The sequence below is a fragment of the Labeo rohita genome, unplaced genomic scaffold, assembly GCF_022985175.1.
Source record: "Labeo rohita strain BAU-BD-2019 unplaced genomic scaffold, IGBB_LRoh.1.0 scaffold_1167, whole genome shotgun sequence".
In the NCBI taxonomy this organism is placed as follows: Eukaryota; Metazoa; Chordata; class Actinopteri; order Cypriniformes; family Cyprinidae; genus Labeo; species Labeo rohita.
In genome coordinates, this window is record NW_026127304.1 from 2,943 (window position 1) to 25,365 (window position 22,423).

The 22,423-nt window shown below is 40.6% G+C and overlaps 1 long non-coding RNA gene across 2 annotated transcripts; it reads right to left on the reverse strand.

The window, feature by feature from the left end:
- Positions 1–6,477: 6,477 nt before the first annotated feature.
- Positions 6,478–8,220, reverse strand: LOC127157695 (uncharacterized). 2 transcript variants are annotated; one of them, XR_007825973.1, is made up of 4 exons: positions 8,032–8,220; positions 7,885–7,952; positions 7,715–7,804; positions 6,478–6,996 (listed from the first exon to the last, which is right to left on the reverse strand). It is a non-coding gene; the product is annotated as an uncharacterized LOC127157695 (long non-coding RNA). The 2 variants fall into 2 exon arrangements; XR_007825972.1 differs by having other exon boundaries at positions 7,885–8,220.
- Positions 8,221–22,423: the final 14,203 nt, after the last annotated feature.

The window sequence follows — 22,423 nt, forward strand, 5'->3', positions numbered from 1 at the left end:
ATGATTCATAAACGACTCGTGCGAAGCCGTTCGAAGAATCAGTCTCTCTAAACCCCTCCTTTCCATGAGCCCTCACTGCTGTGATTGGTCAGATGACGCAGTCCTTTATGATTGGTCTACCGCGTACAGCGTGTCGGAAAAACGAAACGCCCATTGCCATAACTGACTGACAGCCCTGGATACTTGTCAATACGTAGAAAAGATGGCATCGATTTTACCATACCAGTTCCAGCCAGAGTCTGATGATGAAACGGCTGAAGTGGTTGATCGTCAAGTAAGCACGGTCTACCGTGAAAAGTGCTCGCAATTTGCTTATGTAAGCGAACCGGGCACACCTTTATGTTGTAAACTTCAACACTGTATAATGCATTAAGGCGGGTTTCACACCGAACGCGGAAAGCGCTGTGCTGGTCGCTGGGTTCAGTGCAGCCCTTCAGAGCGCAGCGGGAAAAGTTCATTTGAACAACTCATTTGAACTTTGTCCGTGCCGTGCTCTCCTCTGCTGCGCCTGCGCTTTGGTCGAGGCAGAAGCAATTAAAACGAATGGGTTTCATAGCACAGCACTTTCCGCATTCGGTTTGAAAGCCGCTTCGTGCGCCATCCTTTATCATTACTCCAACTAATGAGACAGACAGACAGTCAAACTGCATCAATCACGAATTGTCAGACTACAGTGGGTCCACAGCTGAACAACAGAAGCATGATTTAGCCGGTTAGCATGCTATGTGCAGGGTTGTTACACAACATAACATACACAACTACTTATTTTGAACCATCGCTAGAAAATACAATCTTTGTAGATTCATCATCTTTTGTAAGTGAATATAAAACAGTTTTACTCACAGCGTAGGATACAGCGTCTTCCGTATAATGTACGTGTAAATTTCTATGTGAGGTAAACCACTCGACTCCTTCAGGCAAATGTGAGCCGACTCTTTTTTTTTTGATAGACAATAACTTTATTTATCATGCACTGTCGGCTTCACAACTTTGCAGATAGTTTATTGTAACCCGTTCCTTGGATTTATATTAATGAAAAGGAGGAAAAATATCTACTGGGTCTGAGCTCACCAAATATGTATAACTAATAGTATTTGGAGTCTCAGGTTCGGGGTCTCACACTAAACACAGAATTACAAATAAATTGTGCTTATGAAATGTGTCTGCACTTATGTCAAATCAGATCTTAATTTAATCGCTAACTGCTTGAATAAGACACATACACAGTAATCAGGTTTTAACGAATAGTATTTGTATTCAGTGTCTCTTTTCTTTCTTTGTGTTTTTTTTTTTTCTCTCATAAACTGCAAATATTTTGCAGTATGCTTTAAAACCTTTTCACATACTCAAACAAATATATATCTTCATTGAATTACAATTCAGCTCATAAACAGTAAAGCTGTCAATCAACATTTACAATTGAAGATGAAAAGGAATAAAAGAAAAATAGTTCAAACAGTCTGAAAACGCAGATGAATACGAAATCCTGAATGAAGTTGGAATGTGTTTGGCTCAGTTCAGTCAATGTGCGTGTATAAATGCCTACAGAGTCCTCGTCGAAACAAAACGATGAAGAAACATTTCCTCCTTACGAACGAGCCCTCTGATTACGCAATCCATCCGCAGTGAAATCCAACTCGTCTTTTTCCCTCCTGGCACGAATCCAAAACGACCACGTCGCGATGAAACCGTCCAATCTCATCGAGCACACGGCATCCTCCAATCGCTAATGCAATGAAACAGTTCAGGCATATATTTAAAGGTGGAATTTGCAAGGATGGATATGATTAGCGAGAGCTGAAATGCGGCTCGCATCTCTCGCCACGAGCTGGCGCAAAAGTGACGTCGGCCAAAATCATCCATTAACTTCGCATAACATTATTTTCACAAAACAAGTGCACAAACATGTTTAACAATTCTACTAACATAACAGAAACAGTTTACGTTTGTCATTTTGTGCACTTCGTCCTATTCACGAATGGAATTAATCATTCACAGCATCTTACATTAACAAATGAATATACATAACAAATACACGGAAAATAAGAATGCTAGTGACTTACTTAATGCAATGAAACAGTTCAGGCATATATTTAAAGGTGGAATTTGCAAGGATGGAAATGATTAGCGAGAGCTGAAATGCGGCTGGCATCTCTCGCCACGAGCTGGCGCAAAAGTGACGTCAGCAACCATCGACGCACTTCTCTAATAGTAAATTCTATTTGACAACAAAATCAAATAAAATACGTTTATACATTTGTTTTACATGCCTGAACTTACTATGCATTAGGAAGAAGAAAAAAAAAAAATACATATACAATAAAGTAAATAAGGAATCAATTATTCTTAAAGATCAGAAATATTGATAGAAGTCTTCCATCAATCCATATACTCGATTATTTGAGTGGGTTACATTATGTTCACATACAGCTACATGAAACACTACATGAAAGATCATATTTAAAAAGGCATAATAGGGGCACTTTAAGTCTTCATTGGTTAATTACCCACACCTGTTTTTGTCTGGTTAGCACCCCTTTATAAGTTTGATTCAGTACCTTGGTTTTTTGACCCTCTGGGGTCTGAGGGTGTTTTGGGGCCCTGGAGAAGTTTTGACATGCCTTGACATTTGTGCTTTTTTTCAGTATCTTAAAAACACATTAATGGCTAAAGTCTGGTTACACTGTAATCAGCACAAACTGGGCTACAATAATATGTAAGCAACATGAATGTACATGTTTGTGTTTTTGAGAAAACAATGTTTATGCGTGGTTAGTGAAAATCTATTTTTTTTTAGTCACTGAAATAAGACCAAGAAACACATTCAGAACATTTGTGCACAAGACTTTTGAGAACTGGATGTGGTAGTCTAGAGTTTTTTCTACAAAATGATGTGAAAATCATCTCATTCAGTCATTCACAAAAAACAATATACTTATTTAAATTTTCTAAGACGTGTTTTGTGATTGAAAGGGAATATGCGAGGGAGTGACAATGGGCACTGAATATTTAGTGATTCACACCTGAGAGACAAAAGGCCCTCCCCTAATGGCCCATCAATGAGACTGTGACTGTCAGGTAAGAAACTATGAGAGAAGATTCAGAGATTGGGGTTTTAGATTATCTGTATTTTATTTACAACACAGTATAATATAAACATACATTATGAAGGTCAAAGACACATTATTAAGCACACTGATCTAACCACAGAGATGTGAACAGACGGTGTGTAATTCCTGAAAACTGTTTTCTGAATTCTGTTCAACAAGTAACACAAGCAAATCATACCTGATATTTAAGTGCTTGCAAAACTCATCATCAGTAGTCAAGGAACTTGTTTTACCAATAGAAAATCAGTGTAGTTGAAGATCTGATGTTGGTACAGTGCTCTCAGAGGAAAAGTTTGCAGGATTCATCTGTTGTGCAGGTATCAGATCACAAACAACTAAAGCAAAACAAAAAACATATGTGAGCATGTTAATATCAGGAGCAGTTTAAATGATCCTTGCTAAATAAAAGCATTAGTTCTATAATTTCTATCCCAAAAAATATTCATATAGGTATCTAGTCACTAACATAAATAAATGATGTAGGAGCCGATGATCTTCCCGTGAAGTTACATACACAGGAACTCTCGCAATGCCAGTGTGAGATCGTAAAATAACTCTTTGTCAGACAGGAAGATCTAGGAAGGCCCAGGAGGAAAAGACCATTTGCTTATCAACCACCTGGCCCATCCTTTCCTCTAGCAACAGGGGGCAGGTCACTACAGAGAAGAGGCCAAGGATCCAAGCTATCACACTCATACAAAACAACCACATATATATCCTGAATTCACAATCAGAAACCCCTCATGTTTGATATCAGTTTTATAGTCTCAGTGCGGTTGGAAATAATATCTCAGTCCCACACCAGTAGAACAGACCAGAAATAAAGATTTAAAACTTAAGAAAAACTCTGTTCTCCTGATATGGGTGGTGTCGCTGAAGAGGTCTGTACCACATGCTGTCTTTACAACCCCAACTTTCAAGTTATTCTAGGCTTCAGCAAAAGGTCCTGTGAAGTTTTATCACGCTGAATTTTATGATTGTAGTGTTCTGATCTGGGTACTTAAAGAGGATTGGCGAAACATTCAGGGAAGCATCTGTAACCAGAACTTCCCGCACGATTGTCGTGTGTCTCTTTATTTGCCAGGTATGCTGACTCTTTGTTCTTATTTTATTTTATAGGTTTGAATTCTATGCTGATCAGTAATGTAACTAAAATGTGATGTTTTTCTGTAAAAGTTGTATTCCTTTTTGATTAATTGAACGTATTTTTGATTGAACTTTCATTGCTATTGTGAATATGCCTGGCATAAATAAATGTTAACTTTGACTTATTCTGGACTTATTGGAAATAATTTTCTAGTAGGTTAATGTGTAATGGTGCTACCGCAAGACTGCGTCCAGGGCAGACCACGCCGGAAGTACCAACTGATGAGCCATGGGGACATCAGGAGGGCTCCGGATGTTGAGCTGTCACTGACTTAACACGATGTAGCTCTCGCAGTTATTGAGGAAATATATACTTTTTGTTGAGAGCACGCAGGCGCGGCCCACTTTAAGATATTATAATCGCTCTGCATCCTCTGAGTAAGTCAGAACTGGCGAGCTTGTGTCGACGAATTTGCCACGGCCGGGGTGTAAATCGAAAGCGGCACCTAGTCCCTAAGGAACGAAATATTAGGATTGCGGGACTTCCAGAATATTCAAATGTATAAATTACTATACAGAAAAGATAGCCGCGATCAGCAAATTACAGAATACAAACCAGAATTAACAAATTATTCATAATTGGAGTCAGACTAAATTATTCATGGAGTCAGATTTTTGTTTGGAAACTAAATTTTAATATTTCAAGGTAATTTTTACAGAAGTGCCGTGAAACCTTCAGCTGAACCGCTAGGCTTGCCGTAGCGGGAGGAGCCTTACAATGAATAAATCAGTGCACATGTTGATAGGCCTGGAGCAATATTGTTACATTAGCGATCACTAATATTGCCCATGTGATTTTATAGCTATCATATGCACACATGCTTTGTATTTATTATTATACAGTATAAAAACAACATCTGAGAAACTAAATTACTATTAAGCACATACACGCTTGATTAGATAATTGCAGAGTATTCAACAGTAAAGACTAGTCTAAGCATTCTTATACATTACTTTTATATCGTCTAAACATTAGCCCTACTTTAATGTCAATTTGTTTATGAAACATAAAACATTTCTGACGCCTTACAGATGCATTGAAAAGTTGCCTATGATATTTCAAAATGTTGCACTCGATTTCACATATTTTAGACAGGAATTATAGTTTTGAAAAAGTCCAACTAGTAAATGCGTTCAAGTTTATGTCTCAACAACACATTATCTAATGTTAATAAGAAACATTACTTACACTGTATAACATCCTCTCGTCAGCTGCCTGTAGCCGCGCTCGTGTTCTGTTTGTGAGATAAACAAGCTTAGCCTGTTCCTCTCAGCGCATCCTCATCTGGAATAAACACAAGGCTTTTTCCTCTCAGCGCTTTCTTCCAAAAACGAAAGTATCCGACACAAACACGTTGCCGCTTTGTTTACGAGTTGATGTGGGCAGTCATTTCGCGCGTCTTTCAAGTGGATGTTTGTAATAACAATGGCGCCGCACAGCGCGTGGGCGTGAACTAATTAGCGGTAATGAGCTCAGATGGGGAAAACAGGACATAGTATTGGTTTCATACGGATTACTTCCACACAGAATATGTGTTTTCGATTAAACTTACTTAACTTAAAAGTAGACATTCCAAGCTTTCTATAGACATATCTCTGGTGTTTGTGTGTCATGTATTTGCTGAGTTTTAGTTCATTTTAGTGACGCGTTTCAACTGGATATTCATGGAGACTGAGAAGACTGAAATGACACGCTGTATATTTTCTTTATTTACAAAAACCACGAACATTTGTTAATATGTTGAGCGTACACAAATAAAAGTAAACTTTCTACAGATTCAGGCGATGTATTACTTTTATGTGTCCAATCAAATTTGAGGGAACAATTCAAGTTCTTTTTGCTCACATTTGGAAAATATGCGTGTGCTCCCGCCTGCGGGTTAGCCGACCCCAGAAGATCGACAATACACACTGGCATATTTCTTACGCTATTAAAAAGACTGTCACGCTAACCATCATACTTTCCACACTTAAAAAGCACTTGCTCAACTGTTTCTAGGATACCACATTCATTACACATCCCACTTTCATGCTCAAGGTTCAGTAATTTTCCATACCGACACATAAAACTTAATGGGATGTTAGGACAGATTGCTTCATCCGCTAGACCACAATCCTTGACTCACTGTTTATTAATCCAAAGCTATTTCCTCCATTGTTTTTATACCCAGCAAGCAATAGCCGTCATTTCACCGTCTCGGTTAACTATATGTGACGGAGGGGTACAATTATGAAAACCAACCTTTTACCAGTAAGAAAATCCGACTACGCCACCCTAGAAATTAGCTCTAGGGAACAATACTCAAAACCCAAAAATGGAGTAATTAAGCACACAGGTTCGGTTCCCTCATACAAGTGAACAGGAGACGTGGGTATAATATAAAAATACAAATGTTTATTAATACAAGAATGTTTTAAAATGGACACTAAAATGTCAGAGAAGCAACAGGAGATCCCACTTTAAATGAAAGAAAATGAAATTACAAAAAAATGAATATAGGCAATGACACAAAATCAACTTTAAATATGAAAAAAAAAATATAATACCAGCAGGGCTGAGGCTCCCAACGGCAGGAAACAAAATGGAGTCTGGTTTTACAAGGGCACAGTTTCACGCGCACACACACCAAGGTGCACTCAGATCACACTACCACACACACTCAAAGTGGTACACAGCACGCAATAAAGAAGAACCACCACCACAAGGAGGAAGATCCGTTCACCCGTGGGACCCCAGCTCCTGCAATAAACCAAAAATAAATGAATAAACTATAACAAACAAATAAACACCATTAACTTAAAGCAAGATACAACATAAACATCAATTAACTAATAAAACAACTCCAAACAAAGGTGGGTATCAATATCACATAAGACTGAAAGAAAACATTAGGAAGAATCAAATAAATTCAAACAAAATTACAAAGCAACTTGAGGTCAGATGTAAACAGCATACAAACCAAGTTGCATTAATAAAGGAAAAATAACATACAAAGAAAACAACAAACACAACAATATATAATTGCATAGATTGTACGATAAACAAAAAGAAAAAAAACAAAACAAACTTTACTCCCAGAAAATTAAAAAGATAACGAAAAAGAAAAATTAGTCAAAAAAAAAATAAGTGACAAGACAAAGCAGTTATTTTCTCTCAATAAGATGAGATCGTCATATTCTCCATATTGATGCATAAACAAGAACAGGGCACTAAACACAATAAGAACCGTTCCCCTTCAGTCCCCTTTCAACAACGATGATGGCATCTGCACGACAGTGTGAACAGCAAAACCGTAGGATTGTGAGCAGAACGTCAGCAGCGCAAAGCGGAAAACAGCAGTAAATACAATATAAAACACGAGAGAACGAGAGGGAGAATCCTATAACGAACACAAAGAGAGACGTTATGAATCACCATACTTTTCTTCATGAATTATAATTACACTTAAAACACTTACCGTCAAGGTATCATACAAAATAGAAAATGTACAGGCACAGGTCTATAAATCATGCCCACCGATAGCACCCTGGGGTACAGGAAATCGCACCTATTCATCATGTAACAATGTTAACAGGACATTGACAGTAACACAATATTACAAGCTTATACAAATACACGTACACATACCTGAGAGGCAAACAGTCATTAAATCCACCAAGCAGCGCCGACAACACACTGACCAGGCCAAAACGACACTATAATTTACGGAAGGAAACACTTTTAAAAGACCAACCAGTTTTAAAATAACCGCCTGTTACAGCACAGCGCGCTTACCTGTAACCACCGTAAACACGGGCACAAAGGGGAAAGTCGGACGTGACGCATCACGGGCAACAACCAATCAGCCTTTATATTGAAGATACTAGTCGCTGATAGGTAAATTCGGCTGTCAGTCACCTAATTTCATTACATTCCACCCCCAGTTTCTGCAACGTCGCCCCGACGGTGATCTAAACGGCAGCCCACCCAAAACTCTCTCAGTTCCAAGGCCGAAACAGGGTACTAACTGTACTACAAACTATGCTAGACACTGAACCAGCACCTACTGCTCGAGGGAGGTGATGCATGTTAGAGTGATGACCTGCAGTTCTCCTCCCAGTTCTTCTCACTACACTCTCGACAACCTCCAATGAATTGGGAGGCAATGCAACTGGCTGCAAACCCCCCTCAACCTCAGAACCGTCTGTTACTCTACAGGCTTCTACAGATAGCGCACCACCAGATGTCTGAGGGACAGAAGAAACAACAACATCCTGTGGCCTCAACCTACCTCTATCTTGTGGTGTCTCTGGCACCAAGACAAACAAATCCTCCTCATCATCATGCTCCTTCTCCAGAGATTGCAGAGGTTCAATGACCAAAGGGTCAGGCAACTCAGAAGGTGGATCCTGGCCGAGCAAAGCCTTCAGCAGAGATCGGTGCACATGCTTTACTTTACCTAAGTCTGTGGTGGGAGCAATGGTGTATACCGGCCCACCCTCCTTAGGCGCCCTTAGGACCTGGTACACCACTGAGCTCCACAGGTCCTGGATTTTACATCTACCCCTTACGCTATAATCGCGGAGGTATACCAGCTGACCCTCCTTCAGTGGTGCTTCCTTCACCTGCAGGTCATGCCGGGCCTTTCGCCTATCAGCTGCGGCACCCAACCGTTCACGGGCACCCTTGAAAGCAACTTGCAACCGATCCTGCTGCTCCAGAATCCACCTATGAACACTGCCCGCCAATGGCTCTTGAACTCTTCCCAACAGGAAATCAACAGGGAGTCTAGGCTCCTGCCCAAACATTAGAAAGTGCGGAGATTCCCCAGTTGCCTGATGAGGGGTCGTGTTATAAACAAAGAGTGCCTGGGGGAGACAAAGCGGCCAATCACCCTTTTTAGAAAGCGGCAAAGTGCGCAACAAGTCATGCAACGTCCTATTAAAGCGTTCGCATTGACCGTTTCCAGCCGGGTGATACGGAGTGGTCCGTGACTTCTCGACTCCATACAAACTGCAAAGTTGCTGGATGAGAGTGGATTCAAAATTACGGCCTTGGTCAGAGTGGATACGACCTGGCACTCCGATTTTACAGAACCACTCTACCACCAGAACCTGAGCCACGGTCTCTGCCCGTTGGTCTCTAGTGGGTACGGCCAAGGTGTATTTTGTAAAAATATCAGTCATGACTAACACGTTCTCCAGCCCAGACCTCGAGGGCTCTAGCACAGTGAAATCCAAAGCCAAAATTTCATTAGGATGGGCAGCCAACAAATGTCCCATAAAGCTACCAGGGGCGGTAGGGAAACCTTTGGCACACTGGCACCGCTCACACTCCTGGCACCAGCGGGCAATATCTGCAGACATCCCAGGCCAGTAGCATCGCTGACGCACAAGCTGGGATGTACGCTCCACCCCCTGGTGCCCATGCTGTTGGTGAAGCTGGGTCAAGACTTCGTGTTTCATGACTGCTGGCAATAACACCTGGAAAACCTCCTCGCCACCGTCTGGGCGAAACACACGCCGATAAAGCACCCCATCAGTCTCCACCCGGCGGTCCCACTGCCGAAGCAGAATAATTGCAAGCTTTGAGAGTTTCTTACGCTCTTCAGGAGTTGGGGGCAACTTGCGCCTCCAAAATACCAACAACTCTCCTATGACCGGGTCTACTACCTGCTGAGCACCCATATCACTGACAGAGGAACAAGGGAATGAGGTAACCTGATTTACCTGGGCCACCAGTTCAACTTGGGCAGCTTGCTGCAACACCACTGGAACAGCCACCCCTGGGTACAACTCCTGCACCTCTACTGTACCTGAAAAGTTTTGTCGTGACAAAGCATCAGCATTGCGATTGCTTTTCCCTGACCTATATTTGATCTCAAAGTCAAATGCTGCAACTTGGGCAGCCCAACGCTGTTCCATGGCACCCAACTTTGCGGAAGTCAGGTAGCTAAGGGGGTTGTTATCAGTAAATACCACACATTTACGGCCCAGCAAGTACTCCCTAAATTTCTCAGTCATGGCCCACTTGAGCGCTAAAAACTCCAGTTTCATAGAACTGTAGTTAGTTGTATTGCGCTCAGTGGGCCTAAGACTGCGACTACCATACGCTATAGGGCGCACCTTACCTTGTTGCTCCTGTGAAAGGACTGCCCCTAGTCCCCCATGACTGGCATCTACCTCTAAAATAAACGGTAGCGAGAAGTCAGCATAGGCGAGCACTGGGGCTGTGGTCAATTTACCTTTCAACCCCTCAAAGCTACACTGACATTCCGCAGACCAGGCTTCAGCAAACTCCCGAGCACTGCGCTTTAAATGTTTTGGGTTTGCTAGCTGAGCCACCAACCTATGAAGAGGGGCAGCCAACTTGGCGAACCCATCCACAAAGCGCCGGTAGCAGCTAGCAAATCCCAAAAATGAGCGCAACTCCGAAACATTAGTCGGACGAGGCCACTGTGCAACTGCCTCTACTTTACCTGGGTCAGTAGAAACCCCCTCAGAAGAGATGACATGCCCCAAATAATGTACTTCCTTTTTAAAAAAAGCACACTTGGATAGTTTGGCCTTCAAACCTTCCCTCTGCAAGCGGCTCAAGACAACCTCCAACCGAGCAAGATGTTGGTCTACAGAGGAGGAAAAGACAATAATATCATCAAGATATAGGAGGAGGGACTGGCACTGCTGGTCCCCAAACAACCGCTCCATCAAACGTTGGAAGGTGCTTGGGGCGTTGCATAACCCAAACGGCATTCTGTTCCACTCAAAGAGACCAAATGGGGTGCAGAAAGCAGTCTTGGATTTGTCCCCCTCAGCTACAGGCACTTGGTTATACCCGCTGGCCAGGTCCATGGTAGAAAACCAATGGGCCCCAGCCAGCGAATCCAAAGTCTCCTCAATACGTGGTAGAGGAAACGCATCCTTCCTAGTTTTCGAATTTAAGCGACGGTAGTCTACACACATTCGCAGACTACCGTCCTTCTTTTTAACCAACACAATAGGTGAAGCATAAGGACTGCAGCTCTCTCTTATTACCTGGGTTTCCAATAACTGATTGATATGTGCCTTTACCACCTCATACTCAGATGGAGGAATGCGCCTGAACCGCTGCCTGACCGGGATGTCATCCAACAAGGGAATATCATGGGATATCAGGTTCGTGCATCCCAAATCCCCATCGTGTGTGGAGAACACGGGTACATACTTCTCCAACAATGCTTTAACCTTACCCTGTTCTTCTTCTGACAACACAGAAAGATCTAAAGTGGCTATCTGTTCCTGCACGGTAGGAGAAACCTGCACAACCTGTGCACTAACCTTAGCCGTGACCATCTTAACTTCTGCAACTTCTGGAGGTAAACTAACCACATCGACCTGATTCACAGTGCCAATAACAGTGCTAGCATACAACACTACGTCCATGGTACCAACATTAACTATTGGCACATAGACAGTACCACTGTCCACCCTTAGAAGAGCAGGGGAGGCCAACAAACCTGCCGGTAGACCAGAGGTGGGTGGTTCAAACAGTACAATACCACTTGCGTATTGCACAGAACAGGTTGCAGCAACAAATTTCATGGTGCCACCCGTGATGCGACATGCCCAACGTCCACGCACTCTGACTGGCAATGTTGTAAAGCCTGAAAAACAAAACTAGGGGCCTGTGACACCGACGGTAAATCAAAAATAGCTGTACCATGTTGGCCAAGGAGCTCCCGGTAGCAGCGGCTGAGGATGTTCATGCCCAACACCCCAGGAACTTGTGCACACACACCACCAGGAGGATCCCTGACAACCAAAACGCCACAGCCTAAAACTACTCGCCCACAAAGCTCCACGTCCAATTCCAAATAACCAATATAGGGAATCGCAAGGCCGTTTGCAGCTCGAAGCTGCAACCAATTACATGACCTAAGCTGCTCCTGACCCCACAACCCAAAATTAGTCATAAAACAACTCTCTGTCATGGTGGACACCATTGAACCAGTGTCCACCAGGCAAGGTACCTGAACCCCACCCATAGATACAACGAGCTGTGGACAAGAAAACATAAAACGTGACATAAAATCAGTACCGGTCACATTTGAGCCTATCCTTTTCCCAACGATGATGGCATCTGCACGACAGTGTGAACAGCAAAACCGTAGGATTGTGAGCAGAACGTCAGCAGCGCAAAGCGGAAAACAGCAGTAAATACAATATAAAACACGAGAGAACGAGAGGGAGAATCCTATAACGAACACAAAGAGAGACGTTATGAATCACCATACTTTTCTTCATGAATTATAATTACACTTAAAACACTTACCGTCAAGGTATCATACAAAATAGAAAATGTACAGGCACAGGTCTATAAATCATGCCCACCGATAGCACCCTGGGGTACAGGAAATCGCACCTATTCATCATGTAACAATGTTAACAGGACATCGACAGTAACACAATATTACAAGCTTATACAAATACACGTACACATACCTGAGAGGCAAACAGTCATTAAATCCACCAAGCAGCGCCGACAACACACTGATCAGGCCAAAACGACACTATAATTTACGGAAGGAAACACTTTTAAAAGACCAACCAGTTTTAAAATAACTGCCTGTTACAGCACAGCGCGCTTACCTGTAACCACCGTAAACACGGGCACAAAGGGGAAAGTCGGACGTGACGCATCACGGGCAACAACCAATCAGCCTTTATATTGAAGATACTAGTCGCTGATAGGTAAATTCGGCTGTCAGTCACCTAATTTCATTACATATAGACCCGATATAGTCCGGCTATGTGTGACCCCCTTCTAGCCCAAAAACCTTGAATTTGGATACATGTCATTGTTTTGGCAAAATAACTTGTGAGATGTATGATATTCCATCACGTAAGCAAAGTGAACAGCGTTTGCAATGTGTTTGATTTCATTTCTTTGACATGTTCTATGTGTAGCCTGTTTGTAGCCGAGATTTAGCTCGTAGTCAGACCGGATATTTGTAGCCCACTCATAGTCAAATCTGATTCATTGTAGTTTTTGGCCAGGCAGCGCATGAGATGGTTGATATACCATCATGTTTACGGTGTCAATAATATCTACTAAGATGTCAGTGTCAGTTAATGACATGATATATATGTAGCCATGTTTTAGCTCTGAGTTGGATGGGCTATGTGCAGTCTGCTTTTAGCCCAACCGGCGAAATCGAGGCAATCAGTGTCTAATTTTAACAGCTTGGCTATAGCCAGACCAGCAATGAGCATGACCAAAATAGTCTTAAAATTTTTATATTTTATTTCATTATTTTATAGCATTATTAAATAATGCATTATTAATTATGCCAAAATAATGCTAATTTAAATGTTTCAAAAGTGTAATTGCATTTAATAATATGATGTCATGCATCCCACACGCTGTTAAGTGTAACATTCATACACATTATACAACATAATTTGACTTTCTTTCAATTTATAAATTATTTGCAATTACAATTCCCAACCGCTAGATGGCAATTGTAGCCCTACTGAGACAGGACTACTGGCAACGCGAGACTTGAAAGTTAGTAGAGATCACTGTGAGATAATTCCGCCGTTTTGAATTTTGTTTTTACACGAGAGAACACTAAGTTTACCTGTGGGAAAACAACGGGCAAACAATAAACGATAAAGGACTTTCCTGCTTGGTCTTGTGACATTTTAGTGAAGGGAGCAGATCATGATGATAATGATCCCTATGGACAAATTAGACCCCACGGTACAGCATGCATGTGATCAGAGGATTCATTGCAAAATTTAATAAATAATAGAGTGAAAGTTCATTTGTATGTGTTTACAAACTCGTGTAAAAAAAATGGTGTAAAAAAAACAAACAGACAAAAAAATCTCTCCAAAACAACATTTCCTCACTAGAGCTCTCATCTTTGACAAATTCAGTCATTTATTTTAACTATTATATTGAATTTATGACTGAACAATGGCTTGTTACATATAGCATGAGCTCAATGAATAGAGTATCTTTGTTATTGTACAAGTACAGTAAGATTTAGTTTGAAACTTCCAAATTGATACTAAAGCTCAAAAATACAAATTATTTCAAATTGCAATATAAAATGTTCAATCATAAAAAGTTTGCAGCAGTATTAAAATAGTGCAAATAGCGAAGATGTGCAATGCAGCATTAAAACCTAACTCGTACAATCAGAAGACATAATGTAATAAAAACGGTAGGGGTGAATAATTATTCCATGTACATTTAAGGTTAATGTGTGTACTGGGTTACAATTGAGTTACAGCAGCATCACTGTGTTGATATGAAATTAGTTGTGCCAGACAATTTGGACACTTTTACACTGACGCATATAATACTACCTGCCTGACATTGGCATGTGTTATTCAGGTGTAAAAGTTGTGCAGAATTGAATGAAGAAATCTCAAAAACAGTGCCAGAAGGAAGCTGGAAAGGTAAAGTCTTTAAAGTGTGCCATATTAATCAAACATTGTGGTGTCAATGCTTAGTAAGTTACAGCGCAAATCAGAAATGTAAAAAATAATTCCTTTACTGGTCATTTTAAAATGTCAGTGAACTTTGTCCACAGTTGTTAACCACCTCAATCTTTATTCTATTTTAGGGTTTTAAAAATTCCCTCATGTTCCCTCATATTCAGACCTTTCTCTCTCAGTTCTCTCTCAAAAAGCTTTTCTTATGGTATTTGTTTTTTCTTATTTTGCAGATGCAGTGATGACCAACTTGTACTTGAGTTGTACTTGAGGAATGCAGTTGGGAAACATTTTATACAAGAAAAAAAACAATAATTAATAATTTCCTTTGAGTTCACTGTTGGTTGTTTTATTTGTTAAAATAAGTAAACCAACAAATTGATTAATCTTTTTTTAATCTAATTTTTTTTTTTTTTTTAACGTTGTCATTTATCCGCAATGTTTTAATGTATAAAGTGTGATAACATGCTCTTGATTTGTACTATTTATTTCTTTTAAATATCATAAGGTATGTAATATATATATGTATATATATATATATATATATATATATATATATATATATATATATATATATATATAATATTATTATTATTATTATTATTATTTTCTTAAGTTGTTAAATTCCATATTTTTATATATAATAAATTTATATATAATATATATAAATTTTATTTATATTTGAGTGTAATGCATTTATATTTTGTCATTAATTCTTTTGCATTTTTATAATTTTGTATTGTCTTAAGTTGTTAATGTTATTTTTCTTAATAAAAGCTGTATATGTAGTTTGTTTGGATGGATGGCCATGTTGTGTTTTAGATGTTTATATGTAGGCGTTCATTAGCTGTCTGTTTGATTATTAGTCTGTTATTGGGCTATGGTTAGACATCTATTAAATTTTCACTGACAGCCCAAATTCAGTCTTGTTTTAGCCTAGACGCAGATTCAATGTCTATTAGACATTCAGATGTATTCGTTTAATAGTGGTCTAAATTATGTCGGCTAATAGACGTTTTTTAGACCAAAAATTGCTTGCTGGGTATTCCCAACAGTCCCCAGCTCGCATTCGACCGACCTTAAACGTTTAAATGCGAACGGGGCAGCCGCCCGGGGCGGCATTTTTTCATGACACGTGGGGGGCGGCACACGAACTTGGAGGAAAAAAAAAAATCTGTGCCGCTAAGCGGTTTTCTATTGTCTATGATACCTGTGCTGCCCCTGCTGCTGAAGGAGCTGCACAGAAGCTGAGCGAGAGAAGAGGAGAGGGAATGAGGGGAGGGGAGCAGAGTACAGTTCACCTCTCCCAAATGAAGCGGACAAGGAGGTGGGCTAAACTATGTCAGTGAGACCTGACTTTATTACAAATAACGCACATTTAATTCAAAATATTACTTTGAAAAAAAAGGTGCGGGGGTGCGCCGGGAGGGAGTCTCGCCCGGGGCGCAATTCAGTGTAGAACCGCCACTGAGTTTATGAAAAAACATTCATTCAACGTCAAAACAACATTGAATACCAAATGTTTGAAATGGTGTTGTTAACTAACTATGGATTCAACATAGAAATATAAATAAAATTCGAGTTGTACGTCAAATCAACATTATTTTTACAACCATGACCAAAATCCAACGGTTATCCAACACTGACACCTGACGTTGATTCAACGCTGACTCCACGTTAAAATGCCAGCTGGGTCATTTAGTATTATGTGTGTACAGTGATTCTTATTACAAGCCTTTGAGTTAATACATCATTGCAAGCTTTTCTCTTCTCAAATCTAGTGGCATCTCCCCCATTTCAACACTGATAGCATCAAGAGGAGTTGACCTTATTGCTCCACAGCAGATTCTAAGTGCCCTAGACCAGTGGTTCTCAACAGGGGGGGCGCGGAGGGATCGGAAGGGGGGGCGCAAATCATGGATCGCGAAACCGGGGGGCCGCCCGGGCCTGGGCGCGGGTAACTTTTGACGTACAAAATACATAGGCTATAGACTCATATGGATTATTCATTGAAAGGTCGCGATCTCGATTCAAACACACGCAATCTTACTGCTATATGATGATGATTTCGCCTAAAACCTTTGAAATCGCAATCACATCGGAATATTTAAACCTGCTTTCGCGCAACCGCTGATTCAGAGAGAGCTCTGCTCATGTAAGTTAAGCTTTGTTTGAACAAGCTTCACGACCAGGATACCCGGTATAGGTTACATTTCTGTGTTGCAAACATTGAATAATAATTAAAGTATTCGGATAAACGCTCATTAGAGCCCTGCACGGGCCTCATATATATTTCCTAGCCAGGCCCTTGTCCGACAGCTTATCAGAATTATCGGCCCGAGCCCGTCTTTATCCCCCTTCTCCCAAAACAGCTTATACTACTCTTTCAACTATTGAAATAGTTCAGTTTTGTATGTAATGGTAAAGTGATTTTATTTCGTTTCATTATTTTGTTAAGTTAATTTAGAAAAACGTTTGGAGCATTTTTGTTCATTAAATATAGCCTAAAGTTTTTGTTTTTTAAAGTAAGGACTGTTTGATCAATTTTGCCTTCTCAAATCATCACGACTTGTTTAAAATAAAATCTATAGATATAGGCCCAAAAGAGTTAGTTGCAACAATGTTAGTTGCAATGTTAAACTTAGAGAAATGTGCGCTATTAGACACATACCCAAATTTGTGCGGAGAGTGGAAGCTAAAGGCGCATTGCAGGACATTGAGGCGCCAGCGCGGTGACTTGCATTGTTTTTTCAGTGGAAACAATTTAAAATATTCCGTCATTGTAGTGAAGTCCCACTACATTCAAGATTTTAGCTGGCTGAGGCGGCCAAATATGGATCAGATTTCGGTTAGAAAATCAAGAGTGGAGAAGAGATTCTTGATGATGAGCATTTATTCTCTATCTTGAATATGCAGTTGAGGTATGCATCTGTGATATTGCAAGGAATGGTCTACAAAAGGAAATAAAGAGAAATAATTTACAAAAAATATTCGTCTAACATTTGTGTCTCATTGTACCAATACACTCAGAGAAATCAATCAACATAATACAAAATATACTTGACAAAGTCGGTATTTTCACTCGTAATGGCAACAATAACAATGAATTTAACAGAAATACGATAGTACACAAAATAACAGGGTTCTATAAGCCGTTATGTAAACAAACATTCGCTGTATTCGCACGTAACATTAGCGCAGGGGGTGATGACGCAGCAGATTAGTTCGGCAAATTACGGCCGAAATAAACGGTAAAACCCGATCGTTATAAACACTGGAAATGACCAATAACATGCATGACATATACTTATCAGAACCAAACATATATATGTACTCACTTGTATTGCATAAACGCATTATGCAGAGCATAACCTGCAGCATAAACAAGGGGTGCTTCTCAATATCCCTCCTCGTCTCCTCGGTCCTCTGTCCTCCATCCTATGACCCGGAAACCGATCGAGCTCAGCCATCTTGAAGGACATCTCAATTCTCTAATTGCACCGCGAGGAGGCGAGGATCGAGGAGGGAGGAGGCTTCATGAGGAGCGATCAGCGAGGATACACAGGTGTATCCTATGCGGAAGTCTTTTATCGACTTAACGTGACGCACGTATAAATTCTCCTCCCCCTTCACATCTGCTCCAAGTGCTAACCATGGCAGAAAATTCTAACACACATAAATGTGAGTATTAAGCATGACTGTGGGTGATTTTTTGACAGTGCTTTTAATTTCGATGTATAATGTGTACTTTTCAACACAGTTTATTAATTATTATTATTATAATTGTCATTATTGTTTACATGTACAAGACACAAATGTATGTAAAATCACAACTCTAGTACAGTTGCAGAATTATATCAAAGCACCAAAATTAAACATACTGTCATACTATAGCCTACTACAAATACAAAACATTTAATAACTGTGAATAATTCATTGTTAATAACTGGTAATATAAAAAAATAAGAACAAATGTGGTCTTTTGTGGAGGTTGAAACGGTTACAATATAAATAATAATTATCTCTAATGTTCAAGAATCCCCATATGCAAGCTAAATCCAGCGGTGTAGAGTCATCATTACTTGACGACGCTTTGAAGTGACGCTAAAGGGAGCGAGGATATATCATTTCACTTGCTTCCATTCCTCCATCCTCGCGTCTTTTCCCTGTGTCCTTCCCTCGCATCCTGAAGAGGTGGAGCTAAGACACGAGGAAAGGAAGCGAGGAAAGGAAACGAGGATGCACAAATAAGAAATGAGAAGCACCCCAGATTTGACAGTCACCTCGTACTGGTGTGCGTCGCGTATCACGGACCGTGCAGGAAACAATTATTAAACTTAAGTTCCTAGGACAGGCTTTCTGACAGTCATTTTTACTCATAATACATCTTTCGCAACTGTTAAGGGTCAGCTTTTATTTGTGTGCATTCACAGCATCAACAAAACGTTGCAAAAGGTGCTTTTATTAAATAAAGAAAACAAACATTATGCGCTTTCTGTTGCCTCAACAGGAGCGCTTCACAAAAATGACCGAAACTCAGCAAATGCATACCTCACAGACATGATACATATATCTATATGTAACTGGACCAATATAGTTATAATTAATTACCACTATTTGGACCCCAAGTTTCAAATTTCCCCCTTCACTGGCAAGTTTCCAACTAAATGGAAAGTAACAAGCAAAGACAGTTTACCACCAAAGTCACAATTTTATTAGTATATATCCAATTTTAAAACATTGAGCTCAACATCAATATAAAACCCTTCCCCATAAAATTCCCAGCTTACTTAGCCAAACTAGACTCTTAATAAGGTCTCAGATGGCCAAGGTACCTCACATAGAGGACTCAAAAATACCAATAAATGGTGTACACCATACCTTCACACAAAAATAACAAATCAAGGGGGTCTATAATAGACCATCGACCGGCCACCTTTACATCAAATATACACAACTATTCGTGTAGAACAATAATAATCATACTAATAACAAAAACAATACAATACAACAAAAGAAGAAAAGAAATTACAATATACACATACAAAATCAACAATAACAACAACAACCTTAAACAAAATACAAAAAATAATTATTCATCGTTAGTTTGTTTTTTTCTTCTTGGGCAACGATAGTCTAGTACCAACACTGGATATGTCACAAAATCAAGGAATACAAGAAACCCTTAAATCACTATCAAGCAAAACACCCAAATCAAACAAAACATTCACCTTATCACCACCCAACATACATCAAGACAACCCAAACAAAACCCATCATAATGAAATCAAAATAAATACAATTCCTGATTTCCTCAAATGAGCAATGCCAGTATAAGGAAGACAAGATGTCACGTAATCCAAGCTTATCACAAATCTAATAATAAAAAACAAAAAAACCCATATATATTTATATATTTATATATAAATATATACAAAAGCAATAACTCACATACAACTTTGAATATAAACAACCAACACACACACACACACACACACACACACGCACGCCACAAAACAGCACAACAAGTACGTAGATAATTCAGGTAGGCGATACAAAGACCCAGCTTGAAGTGCGTCCAAGGCAACGAACAATAAATCGCCAGCGAACGAAGAGTACAAAGATTGGAAGTCCAGAGCACAATAACGCGCACGCAGTAGAACCGCGTCCCAACTGGAACAATTGGAATTTACACCACAGCAAAGCAGCAGCTGGCAGGCTCTTTCAGGCACGCTACACTTACATGCCCGCTAACAAGGTTTGGATGCACCCAACTACTCGGAGGAGTGAAGATAGAAGCGTCACACCAACAGATCAGAGCAACATCATGCTAATTAAAATTGAGACCGCACCTGCTCCTATATAGGTACGTAACCTGATTACCACGCACTACATGCAATGTACTTAAAGGAGCCACCCTACTACAATCTACCCCCAGATTTTCAATCATTGTCCCAATGATTCCCTACAGCCAAGGACGAAAATGATTGACCACCCCTTGCTCTAAGAATTCATTCTCAGGCGGTGTTAACACACCCGCTGACACATTACCAATCACAGTTCTGGGCAAGTGATGACGATTAGAATGTTTCCCTGCAGTCGCCCTATTTGATCTTCGTAAACCCTCCAACTCCACAACAGAGGGCTCTCTAGCAATCGAAATTGCTGCCGGGGCCAATGGAAGAGCACAATCAGGTGTTACATCTCTGACAGTTACCAAAGAGGCATCATCCATAGGGGTGTGCCCCAAGGGCTCCATAACCACCACCACAGAATCCTCAGGACACTCATGTTCCCCTGAATCCTTTCTCTGTAACCCCAAATCAATATTATTAGCCCGCTGTACCAGTACAGGAGCCACTTTTAGCAGAGACCTATGTACATGTTTAATCTGTAAAGGCTCTTCCAATGGAGAAATACTGTACACCTGACCACCAGGCCGAGGGGCCCTCACTATCTTGTACAATTTGGTGGACCATTGATTCTGAATCTTATTCCGACCTCGAACTCCACTCTCACGCAGATGTACTAACTGGCCCTCGATTAAAGGTTGATCTTTTACAGCCTGATCATACAACGTTTTTTTATGTGCTGCAGCTTCCTCCAGCCGGGCTTTTACCCTTCCATAGGTGACTCTTAACCCCTCCTGATGCCTAGCCACCCAATCTTCCACACTACCCATTACTGGGTTTTCCACCCCACCAAGCAGAAAATCCACCGGCAATCGTGGGGTCTGTCCAAACATTAGGAAATGGGGGGACTCACCAGTAGTATGATGGCATGTGGTATTATAGGTAAAAACCACATATGCCAAATGCAAAGTCCAGGAACGTTTCTGTTCAGGCGAAAGGGAACGGAGTAAATCGTGCAGTGTTCGATTGAAACGTTCACACTGCCCATTCCCCTGTGAATGGTATGGAGTTGTATGGGTCTTCTGAATTAAAGATGGCACAATTGAGCAATCACTGCACTCTCAAAATTCCGACCCTGGTCGGAATGAATTCTAGCTGGCACACCCAACTTATAAAACCATTCCTGGACTAAAACACTGGCCACAGTGATTGCCCTCTGGTCCCTTGTGGGCACCGCCAATGTGTATTTAGAAAATACATCAGTCATAATTAAAACATTCTCTCGCCCATCACTAGATGGTTCCAATGTAGTAAAATCAATGGCCAATATCTGGTTGGGCTTAGATGCCAACAGATGGCCCATAGGAGCACGTGCCACTGGATGACTAGACTTTGAAATAGAACACTGCCAACAATTCTGGCAGTGTTCTTGGACATAGGCACTCATACTCGGCCAATAACACCTCCTACGAATTAATTCATAGGTTCGTTCCCTGCCTTGATGACCGTGCCCATCATGTAACTGCCTAAACACCTCTTCCCACAGAACCTCTGGTAGTACCAATTGATCTACACCTTCTCCACCATCAGGGAGCTGGAGATGACGATACAACAACCCTTCTTTAAAAAACAACCTTCCCCACTGTCGCAAGAGCTCCAGCCCAGATTTAGACATTGACTGTCGCTCCACCTTCGATGGATACTTTTTCATAGAAAAGAATACAAGAAATGGCCCCAATGTTGGGTCATCCAGCTGCATCTGCTGGAGCTCCTCCTTAGAACGAAATGGGAAGGCAGTAATGGCATGCTGTTCTACACCTACCAACTCACCTTCTACTTTTTGACAAATGT